Genomic DNA, 17,756 nt, shown 5'->3' with positions numbered 1-17,756 from the left:
GCCCTTTGGTGCTTGAGGTGACACTGAGCTGTGGGCGGATGCTACTGGAGGGTTGTGACGGGCCCACTGCAAGCCATCCCCGCAATTAGTGCGTGGCCTCCTGACCTAACAATGCCCTTAGCTCCTGCCCCTCGGGCAAGTTAGGGTGGTCTTGTCTGCCTGCAAGGCTCGGCTTCAAGTGAAGCGTACCAACGCTCAGAGAATTAAAGTGGAAGGATCTGGAGGCTGGGGTGGAAGCGGGCTATACCACGGGTTTTGAAAACCCATGGTATAGCCCTTCCGTGAAAGTCGGACCCGCGAAAGTAAAGGGACCACTGTACCATGGACAGCAATAGCAACCAACCGAGAGACACTGAATTGTATAAAACCAGTCACTTCACAAGAAGCCAAAATCACAAGACTATATCTGATTTACTTCGGCCATGTTATGCATACCAATTCATTGGAGAAATCAATGATGCTAGGAATGGCTAGTGGAACAAGAAAAGAAAAAGAGCAAGCAAAAACGACAGCTTGGTACCATCAATACTGATACAAATATGAATATCCAACAATTGAAAGCCATGCTTGACAGGGTAGCACTTGCCTATTAACTCTCCAAGAGCTGGACATGAGTGAACAGTTACAAAAATAAACAACAAATCTTATTATTACCACAAGAGGTTTCTAAATTGAGTTGTTGGAACCACAATGGTTTGGTTTTACATGAGTTTTGCTAAAGAAAAATATAAAAAAGGGTGATTTGAAGCAAGAAAGCCACATGAGCAAATATGGAAAGAAATGAGGCACACGGGCCGTTGCCCTAGCTCAGCTCCAACGTGCATGTGTGCCAGCCAGCTATTTCTGGATCGCACAGAAGCTCTGGGAGGGCATTTCTGGCTTCCGGAGAGCCTCTGGGGGGATGGGGGAAGGCATTTTTACCCTCCCCTGGCTCCAGGGAAGCATTTGGAGCCTAGGGAGGATGAAACACGAGCCTACTGGCCCACCAGAAATTGGGAAACAGGACGTTTTCGGCCTCCAAAACGCCTCCGGGAGGATGGGGGAAGCAGTTTTCACCCTCCCCAAGCATTAAATTATGGCAGTGGGCACTTGCGCATGGACAATGGAGCGTGCACGCTCTTTTGGCACCCAAGGGAAAAAAAGGTTCACCATCACTATTCTAAGCAATGCTGCACTTGTAAGAAGAAGAAAAATTGAGTCAGAAACAGGTTCTGCTCACCAGAAAGAGGAATCATTTTTCTTGTGCGTGTATAATGCTAATCATAACTATTACTATTTCTAAATTGACTACAACATGGCCACTGCACATATGTCTGTTAACAAAGGGGGATCAGGTACACTCAGAAACACCCTATCAGTACATATTCTATGGCTATGCACTTTTGGGCAAATATATTTTAAATGAGTTATTGCCTAAGCATCCCTTTCAGATTGATACCTTAATTAAAGGGATTAAATTCAACCAGTTTCATGAACTGGTTTTGTGAGCTTCTTTGCCACAGGAATGCATAATTTAGCAATGTCAAGTTTAATTTTATAAACTGAGTTTTATAATGTTTAGAACAAGAATATTATCTTAGGTTGTTGTTTGAGCTCTGAGCTTGGCAATTTTGTCACCATTCAAGGAGACATGTCAGTGCCTTTTGAATTGTGCTTGGCTGTCAGAACTATTAGAACAACAGAGTAATTTGCAACTGATAAAAAGGATAAAGACCTGTGTTCTGACAGATGATCACAATTCAAAAAACACTGATGATGTTTCTTCAAATGAAGAAATGTTTGTAACCAAATTGTCAATCTCAGAGCTCAAACCAACAGTCTAACTACCAGCAGGTAGAAGGTAAAATTCAACAAGTATCAAATTAAACTTCCATTCTGAAGATCACTAATAAAATCTTTACACTCAGCTTTTAATGTTTTACGAAAGGCTTTGAAGCTGCTGCTGGAAGCAAAGCTGAAGTATCCCTTGGAAACTTATGCTCAAAACCACCACTATTTTAGGGTCTTCTCACTGGGAGATGTCATGCAGGGTAATCATGGCAATCTCCAAATCTCTTGAGAGATTTGAAAGACAAATCTATTTGCCAGTCTTTTGTTCTTTACAGAGGTCCTCATTTCTCTCATCTGCAGATGCCTACAGTCAACCATGACTCACACTGGAGGCACAGACTGGCAACGTTGTTAAGAGAAAAATAATTTTGTAAAACAAGACTTTCAAATCTATTTTACTTTCTTTCTGCTAGGAAGAATATTTCCTAAGCAGAATTCATTTTAAGGAGATAATCATTAGCATTGTTCATGTGCTTTGTGTGCATCAAACTTTGATTTAGGAATATGAATTTATAGAATACTACCAGATATTTTAGGAGTATAGTTTAAATCTTATACTATGGCTGTTCAATCAAACTACCAGAATTTCATATTATCTTGGCCTCTCCATTTAGACTGGTTTTCCTTATGCATAGTGAAAGCAGAACCATCACACTTAAGTTAGAATGTAACAATTTCTCATATTTTAAAGCTTAGTTAAGAGAATTATGAATAATAGCATTTTACTTACTTAGAAAAACACTTATTGAGCTCCATTAGATGGATAGTCGGGGATTTGCTTCCCTTTTTTGACCTACAAATGAAAATATTTACAGTTTAATTCCAATGCTATTATATGTGAATGCAATTGGATCAATAAACCCATCTCATCAAATATGTCAACTTGATGCTCCTTTTTATTAATCTTTAGAATATATTAGGTGAGAAATTATCTTTTTGTAAATGTTACTGAAGTGTTTACATGACAGCTTACATGAAGGAAATGATCAGATTCCTTATTAATGTTACTCATCCCTCTACTTTGTTATTATTTTCCTTTCAAAACTTTCCAATATTGCTTCATAGGACAAAATGATTGAATAAGTATGCAACAACTCTTTTTGAGTTTTATTCTATAAAATGAAATTATATGCAGTTTTTGCCAGGATTATTAACAAAATACAGTGGGGGTGGGGAAATATTTAGTCAGACACTAATTGTGCAAGTTCTCCCACTTAAAAAGATGAGAGAGGCCTGTAATTGACATCATAGGTAGACCTCAACTATGAGAGACAACATGAGAAAACACATCCAAAATTACATTGTCTGATTTTTAACAAATTTATTTGCAAGTTATGGTGGAAACTAAGTATTTGGTCACCTACAAACAAGCAAGATTTCTGGGTCTCACAGACCTGTAACTTCTTCTTTAAGAGGCTCCTCTGTCCTCCTCACCACTATTACATGGTACCTGTTTGAACTTGTTATCAGTATCAGAAACACCAGTCCACAACCTCAAACAGTCACACTCCAAACTCCACTATGGTAAAGACCAAAGAGCTGTTGAAGGACACCAGAAACAAAATTATAGCCCTGCACCAGACTGGGAAGACTGATTCTGCAATAGGCAAGCAGCTTGGTGCGAAGAAATCAACTGTGGGAATGATAATTATAAAATGGAAGACATACAAGACCACTGATAATCTCCTTCAATTTGGGGCTCCATCCAAGATCTCGCCTGGTGGGGTCAAAATGATCACAAGGCGGTGAGCAAAAATCCCAAAAGCACCCATGGGAACCTAGTGAATGACCTTGCAGAGAGCTGGGACCAACGTAACAAAGGCTACCATCAGTAACACACTATGCCGCCAGGGACTCAGATCCTGCAGTGCCAGATGTGTCCCCCGGCTTAAGCCAGTACATGTCTGGGCCCATCTGAAGTTTGCTAGAGCGCATTTGAATGATCCAGAAGAGTATTGGAAGAATATCATATGGTCAGATGAAGCCAAAGTAGAACTGTTTGGTAGAAACACAACATGTCGTGTTTGGAAGAGAAAGAGTTGCATCCAAAGAACATAATACCTACTCTGAAGCATGAGGGTAACATCATGCTTTGGGGCTGTTCCTCTGCAAAGGGACCAGGAGTGATCCGTGTACATGAAAGAATAAATGGGGCCATATATCGTGACATTTTGAATGCAAACCTTCTTCCATCAGCAAGGGCACTGAAGATGAAACGTGACTGGGTCTTTCAGCATGACAATGATCCCAAGCACACCACCAGGACAACGAAGAAGTGGCTTCATAAGAAGCATTTCAAGGTCTTGGAGTGGGCTAGCCAATCTCCAGATCTCAACCCTATAGAAAACCTTTGGAGAGTGTTGAAAGTCCATGTTGCCCAGCGACAGCCCCAAAACATCACTGCTCTAGAGGAGATCTGCATGTAGAAATGGGCCAACATACCAGCAACAGTGTGTGCCAACCTTGTGAGTACTTACAGAAAACATTGGACCTCTGTCATTGCCAACAAAGGATATATAGCAATGGAATTGAGATGAACTTTTGTTATTGACCAATACTTATTTTCTACAATAATTTGCAAAAGAATTCATTAAAAATCAGGCAATGTGATTTTCTGGATGTGTTTTCTCATGTTGTCTCTCATAGTTGAGGTCTACCTATTATCACGCGGCGTGCTTTTCAAATGCGCATTTTCAAATGCGCTGCTTTCCCGGGCAGCCGGCTTTGCTGGCCGGCGCAGGGCTTGACGTCAGGGCTCCTGCTGCCCCATCAGCTATCTCTGGATAGCCGTGCTTGCCTTGTGCCGCAGTGGGGGGGAGCTGCTTACAAACCCCTTACCTCCACTGCCTTCTCTCCCACTGCCCCGCTGCCTGAGCTCATGTAGAAGGTCGCTTTTGCAAAAGGTAGGCAAAAAAAGAGAGGGGGGGAAGGAAGGAAGGGGGAGAAAGAAAGAGGGAGGGAGAAAGGGAGAGAAAGAGAAAAGAGAGAAAGGAAAAGAAAGAAAGAAAGAAAGCGGAAGAGAGAGAAAGAGAGGGAGAGAAAGAAAATCAAAATCTAATTTGAAACTAGCTCAACTATTTAAGTGGCATTTTGATATTGATAGTGTTGCCCTATTTCAAGGTCACTGTTATAGACACACAGTATTTTATTTTGAAATTCTCTGAAGCGAAATATGGTGGGGTTTTTTTAAAAAACCAAATCTTTTTACTGCATATTAAGATCAGCAAAACAATATCAATCATCCAATTTCTTAATATACTTTAATTTTCATATCTCTCAGCTGCGTAAAAACCTGTGGTAGCTTATAATTAAAACGAAAAATAACAAATATCAAAAGAAAAACGCAGGCAACTGAAAACAACATGCTTTCTTCCCTTTGGCAAGAGTGGTAGAAATTTGAGGAAGCATGATTGATTATTAAATATGGGTTGACTATGCAATGATAGTAAAATATATATTTAGATGTTGTTTAATATTAGGATGTATTAATTCCTAAAATTGGATTAGAATTTCAGAACTATATAGAATTACAGAGTTAAAATTGAAATATTGAATGAAATTATAGAAAAGTAAATATGGAAATATATTAATTGATGCATTGGTGTTCAGATAGATTTTCATAGTATTATTAGATTACTATAATACTATGATGTTTAAGAACTGAAGATTTTAAAGCATTGATTTATTAATAGTTGTGTTTTTGGTTTTGCTGGTTGTTTTAGTTTTAATACTAATAGATTTTGGTTTTGTTTTATTATTAATTTATTTTAATAAAAAAGATTTTTTTTTTCCTAATTAGGAAAAAATTGTAGAAGGGTTTTTTGTTTCTTTTAAGAAGAATGTATAAGAAAGAGGAGTAGGCATGATGGCCTATCTGGATTTATAAGAGGATAGTGATATTAATTGAAATATAAAATAACAGAATAACATAGTGGGAAGGGACCTTATTCTGCCCCAGCACCGAGCCCCAAATAATTACTCAATAAGTTGTCTTGGGTGACATCTGTGAAAAAAAACCAGGGGCTCAAACATGAAAATTTATTTATTTTGACTTGTATGCCACCCAGTCCCGAAAGGACTGCTGCTCAGACACTATACTTTTCCGCCCACACTGAAAAAAAATTAGAGGGGACATTGACTATGATGTCAACTACAGACCTCCCTCATCTTTTTAAGTGGGAGAACTTGCACAATTGGTGTCTACTTTTTCCCACTGTACGATACATTCCCAAGGTCAATTGAAAGCCTCACTTCAATATTGTACAAACCGGATGGAGAAGTTAAGCAATTGTGGTAGTACTATATAATGATACAACACAAAATTTTCTTTTTAAAGCTAGTTTAAACATATATAACCTTTTTTTAGATTTTTAGTAGTAATATGAAAAGTTTCTTAATATATAATTTTCATTTACCCTTCAAGTCTTCGGAGGGGGCGGCATACAAGTCTAATAAATTATTATTATTATTATTAATATTAATTATTATAAGATAATCAGATATTGGATCAACTAGTTTAATAGATATGTAAGATTAAATTAAGATGTGAATTAATGAGTTTTTATCAATGTATAGTTATTGCAATGTTTTATTATTGGATGAAGAAAAAGTATTTTTTTAGAGGTTTTAGAATTTATAATTCTGTCTTAGCTTATAGAGTCCTTTAGAGGAAGAAAGATATAAGAGCCTCCATTGAAAGACTATAAGAAAAAAATGTATGTTTGATTATGAGCACTGATGTGTTTGAAGTTATGTATATTGGAGAAAATAAAAAAATTATACCAGAAATATTGTACAAATCTAGAAAAATAAATTAAGAGTTGTATTAGTTCCTCAGGTGGTTGTTGTTAAGTCGCAAAATCATGTCTGACCTATCATGATCCCATGGACAACGTTCCTCCAGCCCTTCCTATCTACCATCCACCAGAGTCCATTTATTTATTTATTTATTACTTGGATTTGTATGCCGCCCCTCTCCGAAGACTCAGAAACATAGAAAATTGACAGCAGAAAAAGACCTCATGGTCCATCTAGTCTGCCCTTATACTATTTCCTATATTTTATCTCAGGATGGATATATGTTTATCCCAGGCATGTTTAAATTCAGTTACTGTGGATTTACCAACCACATCTGCTGGAAGTTTGTTCCAAGCATCTCCTACTCTTTCAAGTAACTTTCCTATTAAAATACTTTTCTCCTGAACCTTATTTTTAACCCTTTAACATATTTAAATGTTTTGATCATGTCCCCCCTTTCCCTTCTGTCCTACAGACCAGGGGTCTCCAACCTTGGCAACTTTAAGACTTGTGGACTTCAACTCCCAGAATTCCTCAGTCAGCTTTGCTCAGAATTTCTCAGCTTTGCTGGCTGAGGAATTCTGGGAATTGAAGTCCACAAGTCTTAAAGTTGTCAAGGTTGGAGTCCCTTGCTCCAGGCAATACAGATTGCGTTCATTAAGTCTTTCCTGATAGGTTTTATGCTTAAGACCTTCCACCATCTATAAGCTTACACATTTATGTATAAGCTTACGCTGACTGCTTCAGCTAATCCATCCAGCCATCTCATTCTTTGTCATCCCCTTCTCAATCTTTCCCAGGATTAGGCTCTTCTTCAGTGAGTCTTTCCTTCTCATTAGGTGGCCAAAGTATTTGAGTTTCATATTTAGGATCTGGCCTTCTAACAAGCAGTCAGGGTTGATCTCTTCTAGGACTGACCAGTTTGATTGCTTTGCAGTTCAAGGGACTCACAGGAGTGTTCTCCAGCACCATAGTTCAAAGGCCTCAACTCTGGTTCTCAGCCTTCCTTATGATCCAACTTTCACAGCCATACATTACTGGAAAAACTATACCCTTGACTTATACACACTTTTATTGGCAGGGAGATGTCTGGTTTTTAATATGCTGTCTAGATTTGCCATAACTTTCCTCCCCAAGAGCAAGCGTTTTTTAATTTCTTCCACTGAAGTCCCCACCTGTGGTGATCTTGGAGCCCAGGAAAATAAAATCTGTAAAATCCTCAGGTAATCTAGGTGTTATTTGGTTAAAAACATAGCATTTCAGAAAAGTAGCCCTTGGGTCCCTTGCCCTGTCTTATACGCAAGTGCAAATGTTTTTGAAAAACCGCTTTTGGATTATCAGTACTGTATATTTAATCTGATCCCATTCTGCTGTCTATAATATATATTATATTAATATTATTAGTTATTCTTATATTATATATATATACTTATATATATATATATATACTTACACACACACACACACAGAGAGAGAGAGAGAGCATATTTTTTGAAGTATAAAACCCACCTTCTCCCCCAAAAGTGGGTGAAAATTTAGGTGCATCTTATAGACCAAATATGGCTGTTTTTGGCCTCCCAAACCCTCCATGTGTCATGTTTTCATCTTCCCTGGCCCCCAGAAGCCCTCTGCAGTGCTCCACAAGGCCTGTTTTCACGAAAAGCGGGCCCATTTTTCAGCTCTCAAGCCATCTGCAGGTCAGGGGCCTGGGAGGGTGTGTGAATGTATATATGCATATGCACGCACACACACATACTTATCCAATTGTCCACTATATATAATTAATTGTTTACACAGTGGAAGAAAATAGCTTTGAGAATCTGACTTCCATCAGTGTGTCAAGCACAGGTACTGTTTGGGTTACTATACAGCAGTGATGGCGAACCTTTTTTTTCCTTGGGTGCTGAAAATACACATGCGCGCGTTATTGAGAACAGTGCCCACACCCCATGCACAATGCCCACCATGCACCCTATCCCCCTGCACATGCATGCATGACCCGCCTCACTTCCTGACTTCTGGTGGGCCCAGTACATCTATTTGTTGCCCTCCCCAGGCTCCAAATGCATTCCTGGAGCCTGGGGAGAGCAAAAATGCCCACCCCCACTCCCAGAGGCAAAAAACTGCCCTTCCAGAGACTCTGCTTGAGCCAGAAATCAGCTGGCTGGCGTGCACATGTGCGCTGGGGCTGAGCTAGGGCAACGGCTCGTGTACCAGTATATATGGCTCCAAGTGCCACCTCTGGCGTCATGGGTATACAGTATACTATAAGGCATGCACATAAACATTACAATACATCCTCACCCCCTAATAGGGATCCACTCTGATTTCCTTTCTTCTCCCATTATTTTTAAACTAAACAATTTTGATATTGTAGGAGGACTTTTTCATCTACTTTTCAACAGGTAAAGCACTTTTTAGATTTTAGTATCCTTCTTTCAAAACAGAAACTTAGCATAAAGGGATCTGAATATGCATGGAACAAGGAAGTGGCTTCATCATTTTATGATTTCCTAGAAAAAAGAAGTCTGATAATCTTATATTAATAAAGAGGCAATTCCCCTTGGAGTATAGAGGTCCAATCTTCCATTCTATACAAACAGTAATGCTTTTGAACATATCTGTAAATTGTTCTCCCTTTTTTTCATTGCCTAGAGACACAATTACAGGTAATCTTCAATTTACGACCATAACTGAGCCCAAAATTTCTGTTGTTAAATGAGAATTTAAGTACGTTTTGCACTATTTTATGACTATTCTTGCCTCAGTTGTTAAGTGAATCACTGAAGTAGATAAGTTAGTAACCTGGTTGTTAAGTGACTCTAGCTTTGCTTGTTAGAAGGTTGCAAAAGGTAAATCACATGATCCTGGTACACTGCAATGGTCGTAAGTATGAATCAGTTATCAAGCATCTGAATTTTGATCACATGATCATGATGCTGCAAAAGTTGTAATTGTGAAAAATTGTCACCACTTTTTTCAGTGTCATTGTAACTTTGAATGGTCACTAAATGAACTGTTGTAAATTGAGAACTACCTGTATACCTTTTCAAGAATGAGGATTTATTAAAAAAGATAGTGTATACTGCTGAAATTAAAAAAAGGTCTCTTAGATTTGCTTGCTGATTGATATCAGCTGTTTTGAGGTAGTTCAGACAGCAAACCAAGGCTGTGAGTATCAATACTTCATTTACTGTTAAGATTACAGTAAGAAAATATTGCAAATCTGAAAGCATTTCCCCCTCACCTTTACTTTCAAGAAAACTAAGGAAAGTCATTAGTTTCTCCACTTTCTCCATCATCATCCCTCCTTTGGACTCATATTTCTCTTATCAGACTGTTGCCTATCTTGTAGCTATTCCTTCTATCACCCAAGGTTACTCTCACAGTTCCTTAAACCTGATTTCAGGGGTGTAGTGAACCTCTGCTCTATATACAGGATTTAGAAATTGTTGTGTTCTTTGTCAAAAGCCTTAATGTCCTCATCTTCCCATATCTCTGATTAGATGCTATCCCCATCAGTTCACTGAGGGGAGCTTATTGAGGATGACTGAGATACCTTTTACTGGGAGCCATGAAATCTTATGATTGCAATGTTGTTAACAACTTATCAGGATGGATTGAGAACAAAAGGAACACACTGTAATGTTTCAAATCACTCAAGGCTTTGTTTAACATTCTTTAAAGCTAGTTTGTCTTACATGCAGAAAAGGACAAATGTGAAAATAAGGTAGCAGGAAATTATTATAGCAATGTAGACCAAAGTAATAATAAGTACAGTTAAAAACATTGCCCGAAGCACAGTGAATAAAGCATTAAACTAATCTCAAGAGAGTCTTAAAAGGTACATTCTTCTATTCAAGGAAAAGACATTAAATCTTTTACAGTTTACAATACGTTGTATATAAATTATATAAATATGAAATATCCCAAAACTGGTTTCTTATCATTCATAGGAAACAAAAATCTTTGCCATGCCAACTACTTTTCCCAAGGAAATCATTGGTTCTTTACTCATTTGGATAATTTTCAGGCATAAGTGAAGACAATAAGTTGGCTCATGATTGCATGAAACAATCTGAATTAACAATGTTATTATCACAGCATAGCAATATGAAAGGTAGGCTGTTGTGGCTTTGTGATGATAGATATCTGTTCCTTTAAAAAATGTGAATTTTTTTTAATAAGCAAATGCAGTGGTACATCTACTTAAGAACTTTTCTAGATAAGAACTGGGTGCTCAAAATATTTTTGCCTCTTCTTAAGAACCATTTTCTACTTAAGAACCCGAGCCCGGAAAAATTTCCCAGGAAATTTGAGAGCGGCACGAAGGCCCAGCCAGTTTCCTGCCATTCCCCCTTTAATCTCGGCCATCTTGGGCTTTTTTGGGCTGCCAAAGGAGCCTTTCGGTGGCGCTTAAGGAGGCTTTGGCAGTCCATAGCGAAGGAAGTATTTTTCTTTCTTTGGGAACTTGAGACTGGGAATAAAGCTCTGCCAGTGCCACTCTGGGCAGCCGAGGAGTCACCACAGCGAAGGAAATGTGCCGGCTACAAAGCGAGCGAGTGAGAGGAGAGGGGAGCCCTTCAGCATGGGAATGAAGAGGCAGCAGGTAGCAGCAGCAGCATCCAGTGTATGTGGGGTAGTGTATGGGAGGCAGCCATGCCCCGGGTGTACTGAAAGCATGTGCTCCTCCTCGCCGCCTGAGTCCCCCCCCCTTTTTTTAAGCCTTAAAGTTTTGGGTTTTTTTGATTCCCCTCCCCTCCCCTTCTTACTTCGGCAGCAACTCTTCTCCTCCTTCTCCTCCCACCCAAATTCCAAGATTTTATTTCTTTCCTAGTGGAATTGCACGCATTATTTGCTTTTACATTGATTCCTATGGGGAAAATTGCTTCTTCTTAAGAGCGTTTCTACTTAAGAAGCTGGTCACGGAACCAATTAAGTTCTTAAGTAGAGGTACCACTCAGTGGTACCTCTACCTAAGAACGCCTCTACTTAAGAACTTTTCTATATAAGAACTGGGTGTTCAAGATTTTTTTGTTTCTTCTTAAGAACCATTTTCTACTTAAGAACCCAAGCCCGGAAAAATTTCCCACGAAATTTGAGAGCGGCACAAAGGCCCGGCCAGTTTCCCACCATTCCCCTTTTAATACGGTCATCTTGGGCTTTTCTGAGCTGCCAGAGGAGCCTTTCGGTGGTACCTAAGGAGGCTTTGGCAGCCCAGAGCGAACAGAGCGTTTTCCTTTGTCTGGGTGCTTGGAGAGCGAATAAACCACTTCGCTGTGGTGACTCCCTCACGCTGCCTCCCAAACACCCAGCGCGAGGTTGCCTCCTGGAGTGTAAGGGCACGGAAAGCCCAAAGGGGGAACTTCGCCCCGGCTGGATCAATCGGCTTCAGCCAAACTGAGGAGTCACCACAGTGAAGGAAAGGCCCCGGCTACAAATCGAACAAGCAAGAGGAGAGGGGAGCCCTTCAGCATGGGAAGGAAGAGGAAGCAGGTAGCAGCAGCTGCTTTTTGGTCAAAGGAGCGGGAGGTTCCCGTCTCGCCCATGTTGGTTTCTCTCTCTGGTGCAGTGTATGGGAGGCAACCTTGCACTGGGTGTATGGGAGGCACGTGCTCTATCTCGCCTCCTCAGAGTCCCACTTTTTTTTTTAAGCCTTAAAATTTTGGATTCTTTTGATTCCCCTCACCTCACCTTCTTCCTTCGGCAGCGACTGTCTTCCTCCTCTTCATCCTCCTCTTCCTCCCACCCAAATTCCGAGGTTTTATTTCTTTCCCAATGGGTTTGCACGCATTATTTGCTTTTGCATTGATTCCTATGGGAAAAATTGCTTCTACTTACAAACTTTTCTACTTAAGAACCTGGTCACAGAATGATTAAGTTCTTAAGTAGAGGTACCACCATATTCCATTGTAGAGGCTTAAACTTGCTTAAACTATAAATCTTGAAAATTGTTTCATTAATTTTTAAAATAATATAGTTAATAGAAACAGGACAATGAAATGATTGTGCTAATGAGACAGGGCATAAAGTGAAGCAGGACATAAAGTAGGTCATAAAATCATGTAGCTCTCTAGACTTTTGAGAGATGTGAAAAAACAAAGGAAATGGCAGATATGAAGGAACAAAGGGAAAAAATGGATGTCAAACTTCAGAATTCACAGCTTTTCAAGTGTAGACCTAATCACAAAAGAACTGCAGGAAGCTTAGATAGATATGTTCGCAAGATACCTGGGAATCTGCCCCGATAGAAAAGGGAGAACAAGATTTCAGGTTTCTTTAGTATAGCAACAAGGGCTGATCCATATTGTAACCAATCATTGATACTTCCGTATTTGGCTACTTTTGGGGAGTATATAACTAGTTGCTTTTCCATTGGGGGGGGGGGTCAGATGTTGCTTCTGCCATATTGCTCTGAACCTCTTTGCGCAAATGAACAAACATACTGTATTTTGACTGTGTAGTTTGACTCTTGTCATTCATAGAAACATAGAAGAAACATTCCTGCAACACTAACTTATAATAGTAAAATGGTGACTTAAAATGCTAATGTAAAATGGTGATTTAAAATGGAAGGGGGAATTTAGGTATAGTGATACCTAAAAGGTAGTTTTAACAGAACCCATATGAGTAAAATAGTTTAAAACTGCACTCCCAAACAGCCCAACATATTCACCTTTGTTTGGATTATTGGGGCAAACACAACTTCTACATAACACAACAGAATTACTAAATAAGAATATTATCACTAAGAAAATTTACAAAAAGCAACAATGTAAGTACCTAGTCTCATTTCTTACAATGATCTAATTGTCACTAAAAATATCAGAATAGTTACTGAGCAAATACTTTAGCTTGGTTCTCAATTAAGCCCAATTGCTGAAGAAATAGCACACGCCCACCTAAGCTTTATAATTTTAAATGTATTCTTCTGCTGTCTCCCTTAACTCATAAATAGTAATTATTTATAAAATCAAGCCATAAGTCACAGCTTCTTTAAAGATATAATCTTTACAGAAACAGAAAGCAGTCCATTACAGAGTAATCCTTAAATCAAATAATAAATTGCAAATCATGTATCATTACAACCATGCTAGATGAAATTCTGTTTTTCTTCATCTGCAGAGATTCACAACATATTTACAATGAGATTTTATTTTATAGATTTTGTTCTAATGCTATTCATTGTACAATTTTAGAAGATATAGGAGGATTTTTATTAAAAGGAAATATGGTAAACTTCCAAAAAATCTGGAGCACAATACAGTTGTGATCTTCATAATTAATTGATGGCTCTATCAAAAATATTTAAGATGAGGAGAAAAGGGGAAAAATGAAGGCCCTACTTCATTTTAGATCATTGTACAGTCTGTCTGCCCACTTTGAAATATTTTAGAACATTACTCTGAAAATAGTTTATAAAATGATATGAATACACACTACTTAAGTTCCTGATTTAAAAAAAATACTTAAATTAACATAATTAATCCAAAATCTTAAATTCTTAAAAATTAAAAAGTTCCACAAATTTGTTTTCCAATTTTGAATTTATCAATCACTACATAAAACAGAGTAAGTTCCTCATATCTACAGTCTTTTTATTTAAAAATATTCATCTTATAAATCATTTATGCAAAATTTAATAAAATAAATTTAATAAAATAAAATTTATCCTATTACAGCACAGATTGAGAAAGTTCCATAAAAACAGCAGCAAAATAGTTTTTAATCAGTCATAATTTCCCACTGGAAAAACAAAATGAATCCCTGCAGAGTCATCCTTTAAAACTAAACAGCAATTATACTCAAGGTCATTTCATTATCTCCCTCTCCCCCCAAAAAAAGTTGATGGGAAGAAGGACAGACAGAAGATTTTTTAAATATTTGGCTCAAAACTCTTCTATGAAGTGTTGTGTAAGCCAGAAGGGGGTGCTGCTATCTGCCCAAGGTTTTGACTTGAGCCAAGGGGCAAAACAGTTTTGATTAAAAGTTTTTGTATATATGCAACACAGAATGGCGAAGATGCTTAAGATATGTGGATCTGGTACAATTTTATTTTCCTTGCAGGCCCCTATTTCAGGCCACAGCTGCAAGAGTAGTAAATTATTTTAGAAGTAATTACTGTAGTGGCTGTTCAAAAGTTTTGTTTTTTCACAAGGGCTTGATGAAGACATTAACACCTACATTATTAGGGGAATCAAAAGATTAACGAAATCATTGCCTTTTTAATAAGATAAGGAGGCCTATCCCTCCCACCTGCAAGAAATGGAATAGCCCTGAGCAATTTTGCTAACATAACACCCATTTAACCATCACTAACATTTTGGTGCATTGGCCTCCCTTCCCCCATACCCAGGAAAACAAGATACACACATTCCAGACCAGCTTTCTCGGCAGAGGTCGCCCCACTCACCCTTCCCCCTCCTCCAGGCCTCTCTTAAGCTCCCAGAATCTGATGGGGCTTCCAGTTCATCATACTTTTACACAAACCCAAAAGGGGGGGGGGGGTGGAGAGAGAGGAAAGCTTCAATGGAAAAATCCTTACCCCTGATAAAGCAACCACACAAAAATACACACGGGGGAGGGGAGGAGGGGGAAGAGGGGGAGAACGAACGGCTTTCCTTTCCTTTTGGAGAAGATAAAGGTAAAGAATACAAAGACTGGGGTGCGGATGGGGGAGGAAGAATTGGGGGGGAAGAGAGGAGCCTCATCAGCCATGTTTTTGCTTGTGTGCCTAAGCATGTATGTGCCTGTCCATCCCCAGTATTTACAAACCTGCAGCTGCGGCAAGCTCATGGAGTCCGTGAAGGGGGAAAAAAAGGAAGGGAGGGGAAGAAAGGAGGAAGGGGGGGTGAGGGAGAGCCATCAGGAAGAAAGAAAAGAGCGAAGGAAGGGAGGAGAGACGCTTGCTTGCAAGCCAGCAAGCAAGACAAAGGAACTCTGACAAGACACACACTCACACACACACGCACAAAAGAAGACAGCCGCAGCGTGAGGGAACTGAGGAAAAATGTCTGCTTTGCTTCCTGACGCGGCCATTCAGCTCCTTTACTCGGGAAGGGAGCCCGCTCTTCTCCCGGGCACTACCAACAACAGTTCCCCCCTCACCCCCCAACCGACCAGCCTGAAGCACTTTCTCTCCCTGTGCCCCCCACCTTTCACACCCACCCACCCGTGGGGAAGAGGGAGACAATATTCCCAAGGCTGTTCGGGGGGGGGGGCAGAAGCAGCGGGGAATTCAGGCGCCCCTCGACCCCCCCCCCGCCTTGGCACACAATAGCAGGGAGGAACCAGAAAGCTGAGGCGGCGGGCGGGACGGGGGGGCGAATGGGGGGAGACCGAAGGCAGCGCTGGCGCCTCCGCCCCCCCCAGAGGAGGAGCAATTAAAATCGCCGTGCGAGTGGGGGAGCGGAGGGGAGTCTGCTCCGCTCCCCCACCAGGTCGCCGAGGGCTCCCCTCTCTGGCTCGGCTCCCGCTTTCTTCAACGGGGGAAAAACAGCTTCCGGGAGGGAGGGGGAGCTGAGGGAGAAGAGGAGGAGCGGCAGCCGAGGGCCGCCGCGGATGAATAATAAATTAACTCCAGCCCCAGGGGAGGGGAGGGGAGCGGCGCCTCCCCCACAGCGCCACCCTCCGGTAGTGGCCGGTATTAACTGGCCGAACCAAGGGCGGCGCGGCAACTCCCGCTTCTTTTCCCCCCTCCCTTCTCCTCCGCGCTCCTCTCCTTCTCGCCTCACCTGCTGCCCAAGCCTGGCCGTCCTTGGCGGCTTCCTCCGCCGCCGCCTCCGCCTTCGCCCGGGCAGGCGTGAGGTGCCCGGCGGGGGGGTGGCGTAGGCGGTGGGGCCAGAGCTGCAGAAGCTTCGCCACCCCCGTTCCGCCCGTCCAGGCCGCTCAGCTCCTCGGCGGCGGCAGTTGCTGCGGCGGCTCCCCTTGTCTCGCTTGGCCCCCTCCTTCTCCGCCGCTGTTTAGCCCTCCTCTCTCTTGCCACATTGGGAGCCTCCCCTCTGCCTGCGCTCCAGCCGCTGCCAGGAGAGGCCTCCGCACCTTCCTGCCAAATAATGAGCGGCTCCAAACACGCGGCCCCGCCCCCTCCTGGTGTTGTTTTTTTTTTTTTTGCGGCGCGCAGGCGCACTGCCTCCCTTGAACTGCGACAGGAGAGAAGCGCCTCGAGCTCGCTCGCCTCCCTCTTACTTCCCCGATCCGGGAAGCCTGACGCTTGGCCGGCTGTGGCGGGGGAAGTTTGCCGGGCTTGGACGGCACCCGCGCCGTTGGGGTGCCCTTGTGGGAGGCGGGTCCTCCTGCGCCCCCCCCCCCTCCCGAGCGACCCAGGCGGCTGACGTCGTGACGGGGTCTCTGCTTCTAGGTCTGATTTCAGGCAGCGAAGGAAAACAAAAATCCGTGTTAGCTCAATCTGAGATACCTGCGTTTCAATGGATTTCCCCGTAGGAAGCTGAAGGGCACCGTGATTTCTGCAGGCTCGCGCATTTTCAGCGCAGATGGGGCAGAAATGAACGAGGTGTGCAAAAGTTGGCGTCTGAGGGGCTGTGATGGAAAGCACGCTGTGTCCCATCAGTATTGACCTCATATGTTTAGGAATTTATTCAAACTCCCTACTTTGGGACTGAAAAGTGTTGCAGGTAAAGCCCACAGTGCCATCTAGTATCAATACACAACTGCTCTGGCTCACAGATGTGGCAAAATGGGCTTCCTCCGAGTCCAAAGCCTTGATTATTATTTTTGGCAGCAAAGCCAAAAACCTTTTGCATCTGCTACTTTTTTTTTTTGATGGGCAGAACTAGTCTGTTCTTAGTCAAGATGTCCTTCTCTAAGGACATATCTGCTACACAAAGCCTATAAGATGCACACAAACGTTGCTTAGGTAAATTCCTACGAAAACAAATTTATTTATGTATTTGTCAAATTTATAAGCCACCCCACTCCTTTCCTTACAGACTCAACAACAATTTTAAAAACAATATAAAAGCAGTTTAAAATCCCTTAGAAAATGAAATCACTCATAAAGAACATAATAATGATGAACAGGAATAATTAACATGGGTAACATTGAAGGTAAAACCAGACAATTTCTCATCCGCATCCCACTAAGTAAATCTTGTTCACACCCAAGCAGA

The 17,756-nt window shown here is 41.3% G+C and overlaps 1 protein-coding gene and 1 long non-coding RNA gene across 6 annotated transcripts in view; both read right to left on the bottom strand.

Annotated features, from left to right (window-relative positions):
- Positions 1-16,721, bottom strand: part of SPIN1 (spindlin 1) — an 81,001-nt gene extending 64,280 nt beyond the window's left edge. For 3 of the 5 annotated variants that reach the window (XM_070742812.1, XM_070742811.1, XM_070742809.1), the window contains exons 1-2: positions 16,362-16,721; positions 2,561-2,623 (exon numbers count right to left, since the gene is read on the bottom strand). The gene's annotated coding sequence lies outside the window, so the exon portion shown is untranslated. The remainder of the gene's footprint in view (positions 1-2,560; positions 2,624-16,361) is intronic. The other 2 variants (XM_070742810.1, XM_070742813.1) reach the window with 2 other exon arrangements.
- Positions 16,722-17,629: 908 nt separating this feature from the next.
- Positions 17,630-17,756, bottom strand: part of LOC139162442 (uncharacterized) — a 24,167-nt gene continuing 24,040 nt past the window's right edge. Inside the window, exon 3 of the long non-coding RNA XR_011558331.1 lies at positions 17,630-17,756. This exon is cut by the window's right edge and continues 301 nt beyond it. This is a non-coding gene — a long non-coding RNA (uncharacterized lncRNA).

Source organism: Erythrolamprus reginae, chromosome 2 (assembly GCF_031021105.1).
Source record: "Erythrolamprus reginae isolate rEryReg1 chromosome 2, rEryReg1.hap1, whole genome shotgun sequence".
NCBI lineage: Eukaryota > Metazoa > Chordata > Lepidosauria > Squamata > Dipsadidae > Erythrolamprus > Erythrolamprus reginae.
This window is presented reverse-complemented; position numbering and strand designations above follow the sequence as displayed.